This window comes from Prionailurus bengalensis, chromosome A1 (genome assembly GCF_016509475.1).
Source record: "Prionailurus bengalensis isolate Pbe53 chromosome A1, Fcat_Pben_1.1_paternal_pri, whole genome shotgun sequence".
In the NCBI taxonomy this organism is placed as follows: Eukaryota; Metazoa; Chordata; class Mammalia; order Carnivora; family Felidae; genus Prionailurus; species Prionailurus bengalensis.
In genome coordinates this window covers 138,874,700-138,892,690 of record NC_057343.1, presented here as the reverse complement: position 1 = coordinate 138,892,690, position 17,991 = coordinate 138,874,700, and the positions used below count along the sequence as shown (strand labels likewise).

Sequence of the window (17,991 nt, the reverse complement as noted above, 5' to 3'; positions counted from 1 at the left end):
AAAACAGCTAAACCTTCTCACTTCCCTGCAGGAAGCCTTAAATTCGTTACAAACAGAAGTACAGTAGCTATTCTCAAGAAGAAAGAGGAGCTGTCAAAATGCATCAGTGGGAAATATCAACCACATATTTGGAATTCTGTGGGCATACGTTTACAAGAAGAAAACAGGCACCTGGCAGGAAAAATTTGTAAGGAAATTATTGAGACATGATACATTTCCTGTCAAAACAACACATGAGGTGGTGATTCATTCCATCAGTATCTTTTAAATGCTATGCAACTTGAAATGCTCCATAAGTTTACTGGGGTTCAGTTGTGGCACACAGGAATTTCAATTTTCATTACTGAGTTATTCCAAAGATCCTATGCCCAAAAACAGGTAAAAACAGGTAAAAACATGTACTTGGCATATGAACGACACTACTGTTCAATGGCACTATCGTTTACCTCCTCGAGTTCAGTTTTGGCTACAGCTGTGGCCATCGATGTAATTCAGAGTGGTGCAGTGCTTAGCCTGAGACTGTTCCCAGTAGAAACCTGAGAATCCGTTTGATCTTGACATGAAGCACAACACAAAGACCTTTCTCAAAATTTCCCGAATTTTTAAAATTGTTTCAATTTTCAAACATCTGTAATTAGGATGTACACAAAGCTAGGTTTTCCCATATAAATTCAATATGTAAAGTTATTACAAGCATATTGCCAAAATAAATTGGAACAAAGAAGTCTTTTCTAACACCCAACTTTCTAACCCGTGGCTAAGTTAAACATTTACAACATAACCCCAAATTTGAAAGGTTTTCTTCTTTAGGTAGCACAATAAGGTTTTTTTATTTTTTATAGGTTATTGTTCTTAAATTTACATCAAAGTTCGTTACCATACAGTGCAATAATGATTTCAGGAGTAGATTCCAGGGATTCATCCCCTATGTATAACATCCAGTGCTCATCTCAACAAGTGTCTTCCTTGGGGCGCCTGGGTGGCGCAGTCGGTTAAGCGTCCGACTTCAGCCAGGTCACGATCTCGCACTCCGTGAGTTCGAGCCCCGCGTCAGGCTCTGGGCTGATGGCTCAGAGCCTGGAGCCTGTTTCCAACTCTGTGTCTCCTTCTCTCTCTGCCCCTCCCCCGTTCATGCTCTGTCTCTCTCTGTCCCAAAAATAAATAAACGTTGAAAAAAAAAATTTAAAAAAAACAAGTGTCTTCCTCAATACCCCTTGCACATTCAGCCCATCCCACCCACCCACAACCCCTCCAGTAACCCTCAGTTTGTTCTCTATATTTAAGTCTCTGATGTTGTGTCCCCAACTGTTTTTATATTATTTTTGCTTCCCTTCCCTTATGTTCATCTGTTTTGTATCTTAAATTCCACGAGTGAAGTCATATGATATTTGCCTTTCTCTAATTTCACCTAGCATAATACCCTCTAGTTCCATCCACTTTGTTGCAAATAGCAGTATTTCATTCTTTTTGATTGTAGAGAAATACTCCATTGTGTGTGTGTGTGTGTGTGTGTGCACGCGTGTGTACATACACACACACACACACAAACATCTTCTTTATCCATTCATCTGTCAGTGAATATTTGGGCTGTTTCCATACTTTGGCTATTGTCAACAGTGCTGCTATAAACATAGGGGTGCATGGGTAACACAGTAAGTTTTGAAGTTCAAGTGTTTGTGATGGAATTTTGCCAATTGACAAGCATTCCAATTTTATGTGTGAACTATAATGAAGTACAGAATTTCATTAAAATGTTTATTTCTTAAATTTGCTTATTTTCACTATCACTGACACAAATACATATTCATAATATAGATTTAGAACACTGGAATAGCGGGAAAAAGTGGACGATACTTTGGTCCCCATCATACCAGGCTGCTGAGAATGCCCTGCCCCACACCATCTCACACCACAACGTATTTATGTGCATTAATGGCTGCTGATTTGGTTGTAACAAGCCTCTTACCACTAAGCCTCCAGTATCCAGCATGTGCCTCCCTTGTAGGAATTAATAGTTACATGATACTAACCTCAAATCAGTGAAGGGTCAAAACTCAAGAGTAACTCTCCAACACTCCAGAGTGGAAATACTTTGCAAAGTATGCCTGGATAAGAGGATTTAGAGCCCCTATAACCACCAAGTAAAGTTCCCAGCACAACAATGTCCCATTTCCAAAACATCAACAAGTTATCTTTATCAGGAGGTTCAGTGAAAACTAGGAAGAACGTCATCCCTTAAAAACATCACTATTTTTATGAGGACAAGTGTGTTTTCTTTAGTACAAATAGCAGATACATGAAATAGAAGAGGTTTGGGGCGCCTGGGTGGCGCAGTCGGTTAAGCGTCCGACTTCAGCCAGGTCACGATCTCGCGGTCCGGGAGTTCGAGCCCCGCGTCGGGCTCTGGGCTGATGGCTCGGAGCCTGGAGCCTGTTTCTGATTCTGTGTCTCCCTCTCTCTGCCCCTCCCCTGTTCATGCTCTGTCTCTCTCTGTCCCAAAATAAATAAAAAACGTTGAAAAAAAAATTTAAAGAAATAGAAGAGGTTTTAGGTATTTGCTATACCTCTTGTGGAAAACAGTAAAACCAAATTGAGTGTTAGGAACAAAAGTAGGGAAGATGGAAGGAAAGGGAGAGTGAAGAAGAACGGAGAAGAGAGAGAGGAAAGGAAAGAAAATGAATTACAACCTTTATTTTAGCTAAAATTTGACATCAAAAACGCTGCGCATTTCAGGAAATATTCTGCACCTAGCCTAGATGAATGGACATATAAGTAAATTAAGGTGCATCCGCCAAAGTCAAATTAAGATCCACTTTCAGTCATCTTAGAATTCAATTTACAGTCATTGTGGGGCACCTGGGTGGCTCAGTTGGTTAAACGTCAAACTTTGGCTCAGGTCATGAGCTCATGGTTTGTGAGTTCGAGCCCCATATTGGGCTCTGTGCTGACAGCTCAGAGCCTGGAGCCTGCTTCGGATTCTGTGTCTCCCTCTCTCTCTCTGCCCCTCCCCAGCTTGCACTCTGTTTCTCTCTCTAACATTTAAAAAAATTTTTTTAATAAATGAAGTAATTGCTAGATTACTACTGGCTGATTAAATATTTCATGAGCAGTGAGGTACAAACAACAACATGGGAAATCTCAAGCTATGAGCAAGCATTTCTCCCTGTGATAGATACAACACTACAAACCCAACTTCCTTAACAATTTAGATGCTGCCAACTAAGAGCCTTAAAATGCAATGAGAACCAAGCATTGGGCTAGTAATCAAAGGGATACCTAAGACACCATCATTACCTCCACAGAATAAAGCCTAGGAATGGGACACACGAAAGAGAAGGGCTTGACCCAACCCCATGGATTTGAAGTAAGGCCATCAATGATCAAAGAGATCACATGACCCACCTGGTAAGTCAGTAGCAGTGCTAAGATTTCAACCCAAATTCCACTTCTGTTCCAGCCTCTGTTATACTCAGACTTTAAAAACTTTCTTCTTGGGGCGCCTGGGTGGCGCAGTCGGTTAAGCATCCGACTTCAGTCAGGTCACGATCTCGCGGTCTGTGAGTTCGAGCCCCGCGTCGGGCTCTGGGCTGATGGCTCAGAGCCTGGAGCCTGGTTCCGATTCTGTGTCCCCCTCTCTCTCTGCCCCTCCCCCGTTCATGCTCTGTCTCTCTCTGTCCCAAAAATAAATAAACGTTGAAAAAAAAAAAAAAAACTTTCTCCTTGCACAGAACCTACCACCACACTTAAATGAATGTCACAGGGGCACCTGGGTGGCTCAGTCAGTTGGTCATCCCACTCTGGATTTCAGCTCAGGTCATGATCTCATGGTTACAAAGTTCAAGTCCCGCATGCTGTTAGCATGGAGCCTACTTGGGAGTCTCTCTTTCTCTTGCTCTCTCTCTGCCCTTCCCCCATTTGCTCACACACTCGCTCTAATAAATGAAGCTTAAAAAAAAATAGCACAAAATTGACATTTTGTTACTTTTAATTTCTGCTTATCAACAAAGATGCCCTAACAGCCCATGAAGATAAATTTTCCTACTATCAATGTGAAAGGAAAAAATGCTCATTCTTCATGTATTTTTTTTTTTTTTTTTTGAGAAAGAGAGAGAGGGCTCAAGTGAGTGAGAGGCAGAGAGACCGGGGGAGAGTGGGGGGCGGGGGGAATCTCACAAGGTGCACAGAGAGAGGTAGACAGGGAGAGAGAGACAAGAGAGGCTCAAGCTCACGAACCATGAGATCATAACCTGAGCCAAAGTTAGATGCCTAATGACTGAGCCATGCAGGAGCCCTTATTCTTCATTTTAATACAAAAAAGACACACCTTGATTTCCCAGCCATAGTCCATCAGGAACTAGAGAGAATGATAGAGGGATTCAGGTGCACGTGACAGACACAGGTCATTCTCTTTTTCAAAATGGCATATTCTGAAGTATCCAAATTATGCTTGGCATTCTTCAAGATGTGATTTTTCTTCAACTGTTCATGGTAAAGTTGGGCTTTCCGTACTATAAATTCCTGTTTTTGTAAGACGAGCCAAGTAAAAAGTTAATTTGAGACTTTCTGTAGATAAGAAAGCCTTGATTATTCATTTTTATTGCAAAACAATTTATATGTGCAATAGATTAAAATCTTATGTAAAAAGAGGCAAGTAAAATTTTATGAAGCTAAAAAAAAAAAAAGACATGAGACATTTATCTCATAATAAACTATTTCAGTCCAAATTAGTACCTAGGTAACCCTCAAGTAATAATTAGATCCAATGGCTAAGATTTGAAAGATTCTTAACACTGATTTTCAATGAGGAGGCTCTCAATAGTTCTGGTGATCAAAAGAAACAAAGCAAGTTTTATTAAACAACTTAGGGTGACAAAAAAAAAAAACCAGTTGCTTCTACTGTATTCCCCCTTAATAATCCATCAGTTAAAAACCTATTAAAATGTTGAAAACAGGCTGTGTGTGTTGTCACTTGCCTCTAAGAATGAGGCGTGGACAGCAGGAAACTTTCTAAGTTTCTAAGGACTGTGGTAACTCGTACAAAAGGTACTTCCGGAAATCCATCTGTGAGAACTTCTGACCAGTTACAAATCTGGCAAGTACAGGAAAGCCCTACACAAAAATGTCAGCGGGGTTGATTCTTATGTAAGTGGCTTTTTCTGAACGGGAGGGAGATAGATTATACTTTCTACTGAATGATAAAACCGGGCCTTAATTGCCCTACCATTTCATCCCATGTGCCACCACCCACCTTTCAGTGAAATCACTGCCTAAAGAGATCAGTTCATGGGAAAAACCAAGAACCTCCCATTTGGAAAGGATAGGCATTCTCTGGATGGATGGAGAGACCTTCACAGTCTAGGAGCTCAAGACTAAAAAGCAGGCCTCCTGATTCCTAGTTTGGTGTGGTTTTCCACACAAAGGTAAGCATAGTTTTTTTACTCCCTTTTCTGCTTCTTTTACTCAAAGAATTAGCCTGGCAGGCTCTGAAGAGTTAGGCCAGGCAAACCAAAGCCCCAAATAACCTGAGGGGAGTGAGGAGTAAAAAGAAAAATGGAAAAAGAAAAAGAAGAAAGAAAAAGAAAAACACTAAGATTTTTATTTCCATTTATTTTTAAGCCAGAACATCAGAGAAGAGATAAATAGGTCTGCTTAGGAATGGTATGAAATGAATGATACAGAGGATTTTTCTCTATTTAAAATTCATCTCCTCTTTGAGGGAGATGATTTTCCAGTGGAGGAGGACATCAAGAACATCTCTAAGTGGAAACTCCTTCGTGAAGAAACCATTAAATTGCTTTAAGTTCCAGGCTGCTAGACACATGGAGATAAGAAGAATCCTATGTGAGAAGACATTCAGAGGGCTGACAGACACATGAAAAGATGTTCATCACCACTCACCATCAGGAAAATACAAATCCAAACCACAACGAGATACCACCTCACACCTGGCCCAAGGGTGAAAATTACCAATGCAAGAAACAACAAGTGTTGGCAAGGATATGGAGAAAAGGGGACCCTCTTGCACGTAGGTGGGAATGCAAACTGGTGCAGCCACTCTAGAGAGGGGAGGTTCCTCAAAAAATTAAAAAGAAGAACTACCCTAAAATCCATCAATTGCACTATTAGGTATTTACCCAAAAAGGTACAAAAATACAGATTAGAAGGAGCTTATATTATATACCCAGCTGTTATTTCACTGTATGTGAAAATAAGTGAATAAATAAATAAATAAAATTTAAATTAAGGGGTGCCTAAGTGACTCAATTGGTGAAGCATCCAACTTTGGCTCAGGTCATGATCTCGTGGTTTGTGGGTTTAAGCCCCACATCAGCCTCTATGCTGACAGCTCAGAATCTGGAGCCTGCTTCAGATTCTGTCTCCCTCTCTCTCTGACCCTCCCCTTCTCACACTCAGTTTTTCTCTCTCAAGAATAAATAAACATTAAAAAAATAATGATGATTTTAAAAAAAAAAATCTAAGAATCCTATGTGATTTCCCAGCCATAATCAGCAACTATGGAAAATGATGGGTTTCACCTGTAAGACAGGGACCTGTCATTCCAATTTTCTTTTTTTTTTTTTAATGTTTATTTACCTTTGAGAGAGACAGAGACAGAGTGTGAGCGGGAGAGGGGCGGAGAGGGAGACACAGAATCCAAAGCAGGCACCAGGCTCTGAGCTGTTAGCACAGAGCCCAACGCAGGGCTCGAACTCAGGAGTGGTGAGATCATGACCTGAGCCGAAGTTGGACACTTAACCGACTGAGCCACCCAGATGCCCCAGTCATTCCAATTTTCAAACAGGCCGATTCTACAAGCTGTAGATCCAAGAGGTCTCTTTTGATCCTAAACAAGTTGCCAGAGCAGATTATTAGAAGACTAATGTCTGAATACCTCAAAGAAGAAACAGTGGCCACTTGGAACCAGTGTGGATTTCCTAAGATGAAGTCACTTGAGAATAACCTCACTCCATTGTGTAGTTTCTAATGAAAGATGGAAGGTTAAAACTTTGATCCTAGTACAACAGTAACTGGTTGAACTCTACCAGAAATTGGTAGACGTCAATCTGAAATTTGTATACAAACACCAAATTACCCTGCCTTCAGGGCTAGGATTTTAGCCTAGATAATAGTGTTATTATTTCATTAAAGCATTAAAGAAACACTCATTAAACATTGCAAAACTTAGAACTAAAAGTAGTAAGTTTAACCATCTAAAACACCTTGAAAGGTTAAAGAGCCAAATACAGGAAATTAATTTTGAGAAATTCAGTTCTGTTCATAGGACTAAGAAACCAATTGCCCAAGTCTGCTCAGAACAACAGGTGTTTAGGGGCGCCTGGGTGGCGCAGTCGGTTAAGCGTCCGACTTCAGCCAGGTCACGATCTCCTGGTCCGTGAGTTCGAGCCCCGTGTCAGGCTCTGGGCTGATGGCTCGGAGCCTGGAGCCTGTTTCCGATTCTGTGTCTCCCTCTCTCTCTGCCCCTCCCCCGTTCATGCTCTGTCTCTCTCTGTCCCAAAAATAAATAAAAAACGTTAAAAAAAATTTTTTTTTAAAAAGAACAACAGGTGTTTAAAAAAACAAACAAACTTGGCAATTATGAGATAATGGACCATCAAGAGTCAGTAATGCTATTTAGAAGTACCATAGTTGAAATGCCTTCATTTGAGCAATCATTTTTTTTTTTAGTTTTAGTTTTGTTTTTTTTTTTTAACATGTATTTATTATTGACAGAGAGAGACAGACCACAAGCATGGGAGGGTCAGAGAGAGGAGGAGACACAGAAGCCAAAGCAGGCTCCAGGCTCTGAGCTGTCAGCACAGAGCCCAACTGCAGCGCTCAAACTCAAACTGTGAGATCATGACCCGAGCAGAAGTCAGACACTTAACCAAATGAACCACGCGGGCGCCCCAAGCAATCATTCTATCCTAGGTTCTGTGCTAAGCACTTTCCATAGACTATCTTATGGAGTTCTCCTCACAAAACTATGAGAGTAATAGCTAAAATCAGAATTTAAAGTTTAAGTGACTTCCCCAAGACAAGGTGGGAAGGAGTGGAGCCAGAAGTGTCCTCGGCTCTGACCTGAAGCTAGTAATCCTAACCACGAGGCTTTACCACCTTCCTAGAAGGGGACAGGGGTGGGACAGTTAGCCAAGAGTGTGAATGGTTCTACCATGCTCTGTGCTGTCAAACAGCATCTGAAAGTACTGCACTTTAAGAACCATAGCAAACTGGGGTATATTCAGTATCCCGGGGTGGGGAGAGGATTCAAAATCCTGTTACTTAAGCAAAGCTGAACAGGTTTTTCTTTTCTAATTTAGAAGACTTGAAAGCAGGCTACTAATTCATGTTTTTAAATCTAAGGGGATGTCATGAAAGTCAACTGTTCAGAATGGTCCCTCATCAACAAACTATGATAAAAACAATTCTCTCCTTCATTAAGTATAGCAGCCTAATCTTTCCAAAGATACACTGGGGACAGGGAGGTGATGTCAACAAGACGGAGAACGAGGCGGTGCCAACATTTATTCCCCCAAGAACAACTACAAACCAACAAAAATAGCTCTGGGCAAGTTTTGCATTCTCCTGAAAAGCAAGAGAAATCCTATGGAGCTAAAAAAAAAAAAAAAAATGGAGGATGGCCATATAGAGCATAGGAAGCAACTGACCTGTGTCATTCATTCCATCCTACCAGTCCGGAGTAGCTTAGTGCCAATAACAATCCCCTAGAGGGATTTCACCCCACATGGAAACGCATAGGAGAACCCCTGAAAGCCCTATCAATTCACCAAGGGGGACTACGTGAGAAGAGAAAAAAGCAACTAGAAAATAATCAGAAAGCAATTAAGTAAATGTCAAGAAGAAGTTTTTCTCTAGCAATAAGGACTCTGTAGTACTCTAAATGTAAATGGTTTAAATTTTAAACAGTGCAGCTGAACGAATAAACAAAAAAAACCTAAGACCCAAGTATGGCTGCCTACAAGATTCAACCTTGAAGAATACTCACAGGCTAACAGTCCAAAGACAGAAAGACATTCCACACAAATGGAAACTGAAGGAAAGCAGGGATCCCTATACTTAGGACACAAAGCTTAGATCAAAATTTATAATGAGAGGCAAGTAAGGTCATTATACAATAATATAAGCCAATTGATCGCCAAGATTTAACAATTTTATGTGTACCTACTATCAGAAAGCCTAAACATTAATTTTACAGGTATGAAGACAGAAATAGACAGCAAAGCAATAGTACTAGGAAACTTCAATAACCCATTTCCAACAATGCATAGATCATCCATACAGAAAAAATCACTAAGGAAAGAGTGGATCTTAAGTACACTGTAGCCCAAAAGGACCTAACATATACAAACATTCCATTCAACAGCAGCAAAATACACATTATTCAAGCACACACAGTCTACTCAAGTACAGATCGTTTTTTAAAAAAACAAAATGTGTCCTAACAAATTGAAGATAACTGAAATATCAAGTATCTTTTCCAAACGTTATGATATAAAAGTAGGTATCAGTGACAAGAAGAAAGTTGGGGAGTGGAAGAGGGAATCGCAGTGTGTGGAAATTAAAAAAAAAGCATCTATAGGGATCAACACATTAAATAAAAAGGTCAATAAATGTGATACAATGCTTTCATAAAAATCTGACCTCAAAAGATCCAAAGAAAGCATTTGACAAAATTCAACTTAAGTTTCCATCAACCGATGAATGGGTGAAGAAAGTAGGGTATATTTACCAATGGAATACTATTCAGCCATGAGAAAAGCAGAGTCTTGCCTTTTGCAACAACAACAATGAATCTGGAATGCATTATGCCAAGTGAAATAAGCAAGGCATGGACAAATAATGTATACTATCAATAACATGTGGAATCTTTTTAATAAAAAGCCAGTTTAATTCTAACAGAATTGAATGACGGTTGCCAGGGGCTGGGAGAAATGAGGAAATGGGAACACACAACTCAAAATTTGTACCTTTTGACCTTCAAGACTAAGTTCTGAGGATCTAATATCCAGCATGCTAACTATAGTTAATATGGTATTGGAGTTAATCCAGTATTGTCTACTTGAGACTTCCTGAGAGAAGATCTTAAGCATTCTCACCACATACACTAAGAACTTCACTGTATGAGATAAATATTATCTTTCCCCAACATATGTAATAAGTCATCATGTTGTACACTCTCAATACATATGCTTATATTTAAAAATCAACTTGAGGGGGAGAAAAATTAGATTGGGGGGGGTGGTCTTTGTGATTATTAGCTCCCCATCACTCCAAGTAGTCAAGGACAGTATTCAAGCGGTCAAGTATTCAGTAGTAAGCTACACAGGGGGATGGTGCACCTGCTAGAAACTAAAGAATAACTTTCAGGTTTCTCTCAATCCTAAGACTCTGACTTTAGCCAAGAAATTTATTTTCCCAGACTGAACATACAATTTTTTAAGTTAATTTATTATAGGAGAAAGAAGGAGAGGGAGAGAGAGCAGGGGCTGAGGTAGAATCCCCAGCAGGTTCCTCACTGACAGCACAGAGGCCAACATGGGGCTCCAACCCACCAACACAAAATCATGAACTGAGCCAAATCCAAGAGTCAGATGCTTAACCAACTCAGTCACTCAGGCACCCCTGAACAATTTCTTAAGAGGCCTGTGCAACTGCCCATTTACATCTGAGAAAGACTAGTCATCTAATGTCCTGAGCAACCTTTACCTCTCTTCCTCTGCATCCCAGTATTTTCTAATGCAACCCATACCTGATACACAGGAAAACATTGCCATTAGCCCTTGCAGGAATGCTGTAAACTAAAAGGACTTCTAGACATGAGAGCAAAATTACCAACCTGAACACGCTACAAGGCAACTTAAATCAGGGCTCCTGCTTTCACTGAGCTTACAGTTAGGTAGGAAAGTCAAGACTAACACACAGGAGCCCAAAAGGAAAGCAGGGGCAGGTGATCAGTGATAAATATGAGGGACCAGCCATGTATTAATGACTTCGGAAGGGAAAGAGTTCAGTTGTATTAATCTGGTCAAAAGATTAGTAAAAAAGAAGCTTCAGAAGAAGTAAGCTTGAGCTTGCTTTGAAGACTGCAACAGATTTTAAGAAGAACAGAAAAGAGACCAAACATGAGGTGAGAGCGGTTAGCAGGCATACAGCCTATTCCATAGGCAGTTATTAGTTGTAGTTAATGTAAGTAGAGGGTCCACAAGAGGCAGCAGGGGACAATTGACATGCCCATAGGGAAAAGGAAGTCCATGAGAAAAATGCCTTACTGAAAATTTTCAAAAGTAGAATGCCAGAAACCCCTCAAGGTTAGGAAATAGATAGCAAACCCAGGTCTATCACCTTTATAAAAAAAAGGCCAGGACTGCCTCAGTTGAGCACCTGACTTCGGCTCAGGTCATGATCTCACAACTTGTGAGTTTAAGCGCCTCATCAGTCTCTGTGCTGACATGGCAGAGCCTGGAGCCTGCTTAGGGTTCTCTCCCTCTCTCCCTCCCCCACTCACACTCTGTCTCTCTCTCAAAAATAAACATTAGGGGCGCCTGGGTGGCTCAGTCGGTTGAGTGTCCGACTTCAGCCAGGTCACGATTTCGCGGTCCCTGAGTTCGAGCCCCGCGTCAGGCTCTGGGCTGATGGCTCAGAGCCTGGAGCCTGCTTCCGATTCTGTGTCTCCCTCTCTCTCTGCCCCTCCCCCGTTCATACTCTGTCTCTCTCTGTCTCAAAAATAAATAAATGTTAAAAAAATTTAAAAAAATTAAAATAAAAATAAAAAAATAAACATTAAAAAAAATGTTTTTTTAAAGGCTAGGCCCACCAGAGATTCTAAATTCAGGTGATAACAACAAACCACCAAGCTTGGAATCCTGGGTTGGGGCTCAAAGTAAGGAGCCACAATTTCCATCACTGAGCATCTCCTACCGTTTGAAACTAACATCTGGTCATACAGCAAACCAGGAGGCTGAAGAAAAGGAGGGAAACTGACAAAGAGCCAGGAGACAACACAAACAAAGGGCGGGAGGGGACCACACAAGACAGAAATTTGCCCCAGTGGAACCTCTTGATCTTCACCAATACTTTTTTTTTTTTTTATTCTTTATTTTTGAGACAGAGTCAGAGCATGAGTGGCTAAGGGGTAGAGAGAGTGGGAGACACAGAAACCAAAGCAGGCTCCAGGCTGGGAGCTGTCAGCACAGAGCCAGACACACGACTCTCACTCACGAACCATGAGATCATGACCTGAGCTGAAGTCAGACACTCAACCGACTAAGCCACCCAGGTGCCCCTTCACCACTACTTTTAAGTCCTTAATAAGACCTCCTGTGCTCCAAGTCCTGGAGCATACAGTATTCCTGCTAGGGCTTTCCTGTTTATCAGATGTGGAATCTTTATCATAAAATTCAGAAAACATCCACCAGCTTATCTCTCGGCTTCCAAGAGCCGTATTACCGCTTTAAAATACAGGGAGCTCTTTGGAATAAAGGGAGCAGGGTGGCCTATGACCTGCATGCATGGGATCTAGACTTTGATGTGTAAAATCTCTCTGGACTAAGTCCAGGAAGATAATACAGTCATTTCAACCTATGACCGTCTGGGGAAGAAGAGGAGGGAAGTTAATGGTCTTAATAGTCCACATCCCATCAAAATGCTCACAGACTGCTGCAGGTACTGTATCAACCCTGGGGACGGTACATTCCTGGCAGCGTTGCCCAAGATAATAAGGCTGAACTGACAAATGCCCACCTTCCGAATTTTATTAGTTTACACTGTGACAACTGGCAGGTCCTTAGAGACCATCCAGTCTACTCTGTTTTACCAGAGGAGGAAATGGAGACCCCGAGAGGGGTCATACTTGGCCACACTCATACAGCTGGGAGATCACAGGCCATCTCCATCCCGGACTCCTGAGTTAGGCACCTTCACACTGACCTCTCACTGCTTTCTGAAACCTGGAAAACCTGCTAAAGCTAAAACTCTGCAATTGCCTATTTACCATTTGTTACAAATATCATCACCAATGCTTTCTAGAACTTCCTCTCTGCCAGGCACTTCTAGAAAGGCTGTGAATTAACTCACTGACTCTCACAACAACCCGACGGGGCAGGTTACAATGATTATCCCCATGTTACCCATGGAAAACCTCAGGCAGAGAAGCATCATACAACCAGGACAGAGCCAAGGCGGGCTAACTAGACAGTCTGGCTCCAGAGTCCCCAGTGCTATTCACTTCGTTATAGTTTTAAAGAAGTTATAAAGTGATGTAAGTAAGAAAAGGAGCAAGCCTTTAAGCACAAGGGCATGGTAACTCGTGTTTGCCAATGAAATTAGGAGCTCAACCATAAAGTCATTAGCAAGCAATTTACCTCTCGATTAACATATGAAGGGAAGGTCTATGAATTTTAATATACAGACTTAGTTAACCCTTGAGGTATCTTTCAAGAAGGTAAAATGGTCACATGCACACCTCTCAAACAAAGCCTGCCTCTTGAAATACTGGTTTAGAGGGTCTCTTCTAGACACGCTATCAAGGAAAGTAAACCTGACATTGCTTGTCTCCACCAACGCTGGCCTTCACTCATAGATACAAGGTTTTCTTCTCAAGAAACCTTACTTTTACGTTAACTTCCTACACAAGTCAAACCTCAAGGGGCGCCTCGCTCAGTTGAGTGTCTGACTTCAGCTGGGGTCATGATCAAAGGTTTGGAGGAGTTTGGGTCCCACCTCAGGCTGGGACTTGCTGCTGTCAGCGTAGAGCCCACTTCAGATCCTCTGCCCCCCTCTCTTTACCCCAAACCCACTTGCTTGCAGGCGCACGCACGTGCTTTCTCTCTCTCTCTCTCCTTCTCTAAAAATAAATAAAACATTAAAAAAAAAACTTTTAGGGGCGCCTGGGTGGCTCAGTCGGTTAAGCATCTGAATTCATCTCAGGTCACGATCTCATGGTCCGTGAGTTCGAGCCCTGCATTGGGCTCTGCGCTGACAGCTCAGAGCCTGGAGCCTGCTTCAGATCCTGTGTCTCCCTCTCTCCCTGCCAGTACCCCGCTCGTGCTGTCTTAAAAATAAGCAAACATTTTTAAGTTTTTAAAAAACTAAAAAAAAAAAAAAAAAAAAAAAAAAGAAGTCAAACCTCAAATTCAGGAAAAAAAATTAAGGAGAAATCACCTCTGAAGGATAGAAGTACATATGATAAAACAGTTCAAAACAAATATCACTGGAACAAATGCCCAATATTCAATTACGTGACGTTTTTGCTTTCCCTCATTTAAAAAATTATGTCAAATCTCATTATCTTGGTTATCCAGGAGAAGCAGTCCAGGAGCAGTAATGCTAGAAATAAGCAAATTACTATTGTGCCAAGATCAAATTAAGGACAAAATTACAGTTGATTAAGATGTACTATCACATAAAGGTACCTGACATTTTACCAAAAGTCTGAGTATCAAGTGTGCAAAAGTCCACTCAAAATACAACAGACCCTAAAAACTCAACTTAGACCAGTATTGCCTTAGATGTGAAATCCATAGAAATTTGGAACCCAAAATAACAATTACCCAACCTGACCCATCTCTTCCTAACAAATCTTTTTTATTATTTTTTAACATTTATTCATTTTTAAAAGACAGAGCACAAGTGGGGGCGGGGGGGGGAGGGCAGTGAGAGAAGGAGACACAGAATCCAAAGCAGGGTCTTTCAGCATAGAGCCCGACACAGGGATTGAACCCAGGAACTGAGAGATCATGACCTGAGTTGAAGTCAGACACGCAACCCACTGGGCCACCCAGGCGTCCCTCTTTGTAACAAATCTTAAAGTCACATGAAAAAATTATCCCGTTGCTTCTCTGTTCAACTAAAACAATGAAAGTACAAATGCGATTACACAAAACCTTTATCAACTACATCTGTCCTATCTAATCAGTAAATTAACACATAATACAATTAGTCAGCCTAGGAGTTTTAGAGTAATTTGGGCTTTACCATCATTTACCAGAGTAATTTGGCAATACCATTGTAGCCAAACCCCAATCAGGGTTTTCCAATATTTATAGCATTCATTTTTCGGTACAGTCTGCTTAGTAATAAACTCTGGCCAGACTTCAAGTTAGAGCTTAAGTACCAATATAGTACTTGTTTTTATACACAATGCCAAACATAAACGTATTGTGTTCCAGCTTTAATACCTTTTGAGGATACTTTTCCTTTTCTCATATGGCATACACCCAAGGTCATGTATCAGAGCTCACCTCAAATTTCTACCTAATTCGTCTTAGCCACCACAGAACATTTTAAAAGTACGAGAAAATATTCTCAACTCTTACGCACTGCACCCATGTTTAAAAAAAAAAAAAAAAAAAGGTGTTAACCCCAAATGACGCCACCGAGAAATTTCATCGAGCCTTTATTACCATCTCCCTCTTTAAGTGCTTCTAAACTTCTTAAAGGGCAGGACAGGTGCTTCAAAGCAAAATCTAATGACACCTGTTACATAACCTGTTCTTGGTTGACCAGGTTATACGGTTGTGATAAGGAAGAAAACTGTCAAAAGCAGAACAAACACTAATGCTGTTCTCCATTCTCCTATTAGCCAGGACATTCAGAAGCTGTGTGCCTCAGTTTCCCAACCACGAAAGCAGAGGTCTGATGTGATCCCAATTCCTATTTAATCAAAGTTAATGAGCACAATAATCACACAAAGTTCCCTACAGACCATTACGCTGGAATGCTATGCTGTAGAAAGCAATTCCAAAATGTTTTTGCAGTGTTCCTTTCTCGTCCTCCAAACAGTCCAAAGCAGTTAGGTCGGCCATAATCAGGAGGAGGCAAATAGAGATGTTTTATTAAGATATATGTAAAATCCAGAATTCATACAGAAACCGTCCCCTAAGTTCTCACTCTGGTTGTATGGTCATGTGCAAACAGCAACCCACAAAACCTAGTAAAGACAGGTCTCCTTTCTGTTCTGAAAACAGGATTTCGCTTTCCCTGACAGCTCCAGGGCTTAGGAACAGAGGATGAGAAAGCTTCGGAAAATCACAGACCCCCGGGACCATAAATGAGGAGGGGACTGGGGGGCGGGGTTTTGTGTCGTTTTGTTTTTTTATAAGGTTTGCGTTTTTTTCTTTTCCTTCCCAACTGGCGCGGGTCTGGTGGTAAACCACCATAATTCCGGGTCTGCAGAGATTGGTCTAGACCCAGGCAGGGGTCATTTCAGGAAGCTGGGCAAACACAGATGTTGCTGCCTTTCCGTGACCCACCCAGCTGTAACCAATAGGGGGGGTCACTGTGGGCTCCTAGGGAGGCAGATGGATTCTCTCCTGGAACTCTAATGGGCGTCTGGGAAACCAGAGCTGGGTTTCCAAGGCGGCCCCAGCACCCAGCTTCTACCCAGCCTCGACAGGAAAGGATGCCTCCTCGGCCGAGCAAAAGCCCATCGTTGTGACCCCCTCAGGAAACTCTAAGCAGGAGAAGGTTAGGGTACCACCCACATCCCAGATGTTCAAGGGGCACACAAACCCGTAAGAATAAAATCCGACGGAACGCCGACCGCCCCTCGTAATCAAACGTCTGCAGCTGCCTTTGAAAATACGGCAAATGTCTCCATACGAAAGAGTGCTAGCTCTGGTACCGTGAGGTCTGCTCTCTGGGAGCCCAGCCCCACCAAGGACCCTCACGCTGGAGCAAAGACACCGATGGGGAACCAGCTTTCGAGCCGCCCCCCACCCCCATCTCCACCGCAGGAGTGCATCTCCGTGGCTCTCAAAGGACCCCGACCGGGCCTCCACCCCCCCATCCCGGGACCGCCCCCCCCCCCCCCCAGCGGCAACGAGAGGGGCCACAGCCTTCTCGGTGCGCTCCCGGCCGCGCGGCGCAAACCACCCCAGGCTCCACAGCGGCCGCCGCCGCGCCGGACGGTGCGGCCCTTTGCACTTGTTGCCGGCCCCCAGGGGCAATGAGGCGGCAGGATCCCTCGCGCCACTAAACTCACAGCGGCAGCCACCTTTCCACCTCTGCTGCCCCTCGCGTCCCCCAGGACCCTGGAGAGAGTATTTCTGGGCTAGAGAACTCGGGCGAGGGGAGCAAACTTTTCTGCCTTGAGCTACTGGGAGACGCGGGGGATGGAGCCCCCAAGAACACTTACCTGGAGCCAGGGCCCCCACAGCCTCCGGAACCCCACCGAGGCGCTGCAGCCCGCGCCCTGCCCGAGGGCGTCTGGAACGCGCCCCGGCCCGCCGCCGCCGCCGCCCGGAGCCGGGAAGGCTTTCCCCGAAGCTGCCAACGCCCGGCCGCCCCGGAGGCTGGAGCCAGCGCGGAGGGGGCGGAGCCGCGGGCGCGCTCCCGGAGCCGGCTGGCTGAGCCCGCAGCTCGGGCCGCCCCCGCTCCCTCCGCGCCTGCCGGCTGCCACTGGATCCCCGCCTGCCCACCTCCCGGCCCCGGCATCACATGGCCGGGCCCGCCCGCCGCCGCGCCCGCCACCGGCTCCAGGACGAAACCTGAAGCGGCCCGACCGCGCTGTCTCCGCCGCCACCCCCACCCCCCCTCCCGGCGCGCCTCGCCTTCCCTCCCCCATCCCGGAGCGCCCAGTCGGGCGGAGGCTGGCGCGGCCCCTGCGGGGCCGGGGGAGGGCGAGGTCGCGTCCCGGGTGCGGCGCCCGCGCTCCCCGGGCCCCCACGGACCTCGCTTCGGCGCCGCCTGAGGAGGGAGCCGGCCATGCCCAGGGGAGGCGCAGGCTCTTCACTTAAAAGCCACCACACCGGTGACAGGCCGTGGCCCAAGTGTGACTTGAAAACCAGACGCCCTCTTTCTTCTTGAGGCTCACGTCCCTGTGTCCCAGGGCTGTGCGAGCCTCCGTTCCCTCCGCGTTCGTGCGGGCTAGTGGCTGCCTTGCAAGTCATTGAAACTCACAAATTTCTCATGAGAACCGTAACCTGTTTTCACCACGAAAAACTGCGCGGGAGGGGCTCCCTTACCATCCAAGGC

At 43.8% G+C, this 17,991-nt stretch overlaps 1 protein-coding gene across 1 annotated transcript in view; it reads right to left on the bottom strand.

Moving 5' to 3' along the window:
- ARHGEF28 (Rho guanine nucleotide exchange factor 28) overlaps positions 1-17,301 on the bottom strand; it is a 312,308-nt gene extending 295,007 nt beyond the window's left edge. The window contains 1 exon segment of the mRNA XM_043591949.1: positions 17,153-17,301. The gene's annotated coding sequence lies outside the window, so the exon portion shown is untranslated.
- Between the last annotated feature and the right edge of the window lie 690 nt (positions 17,302-17,991).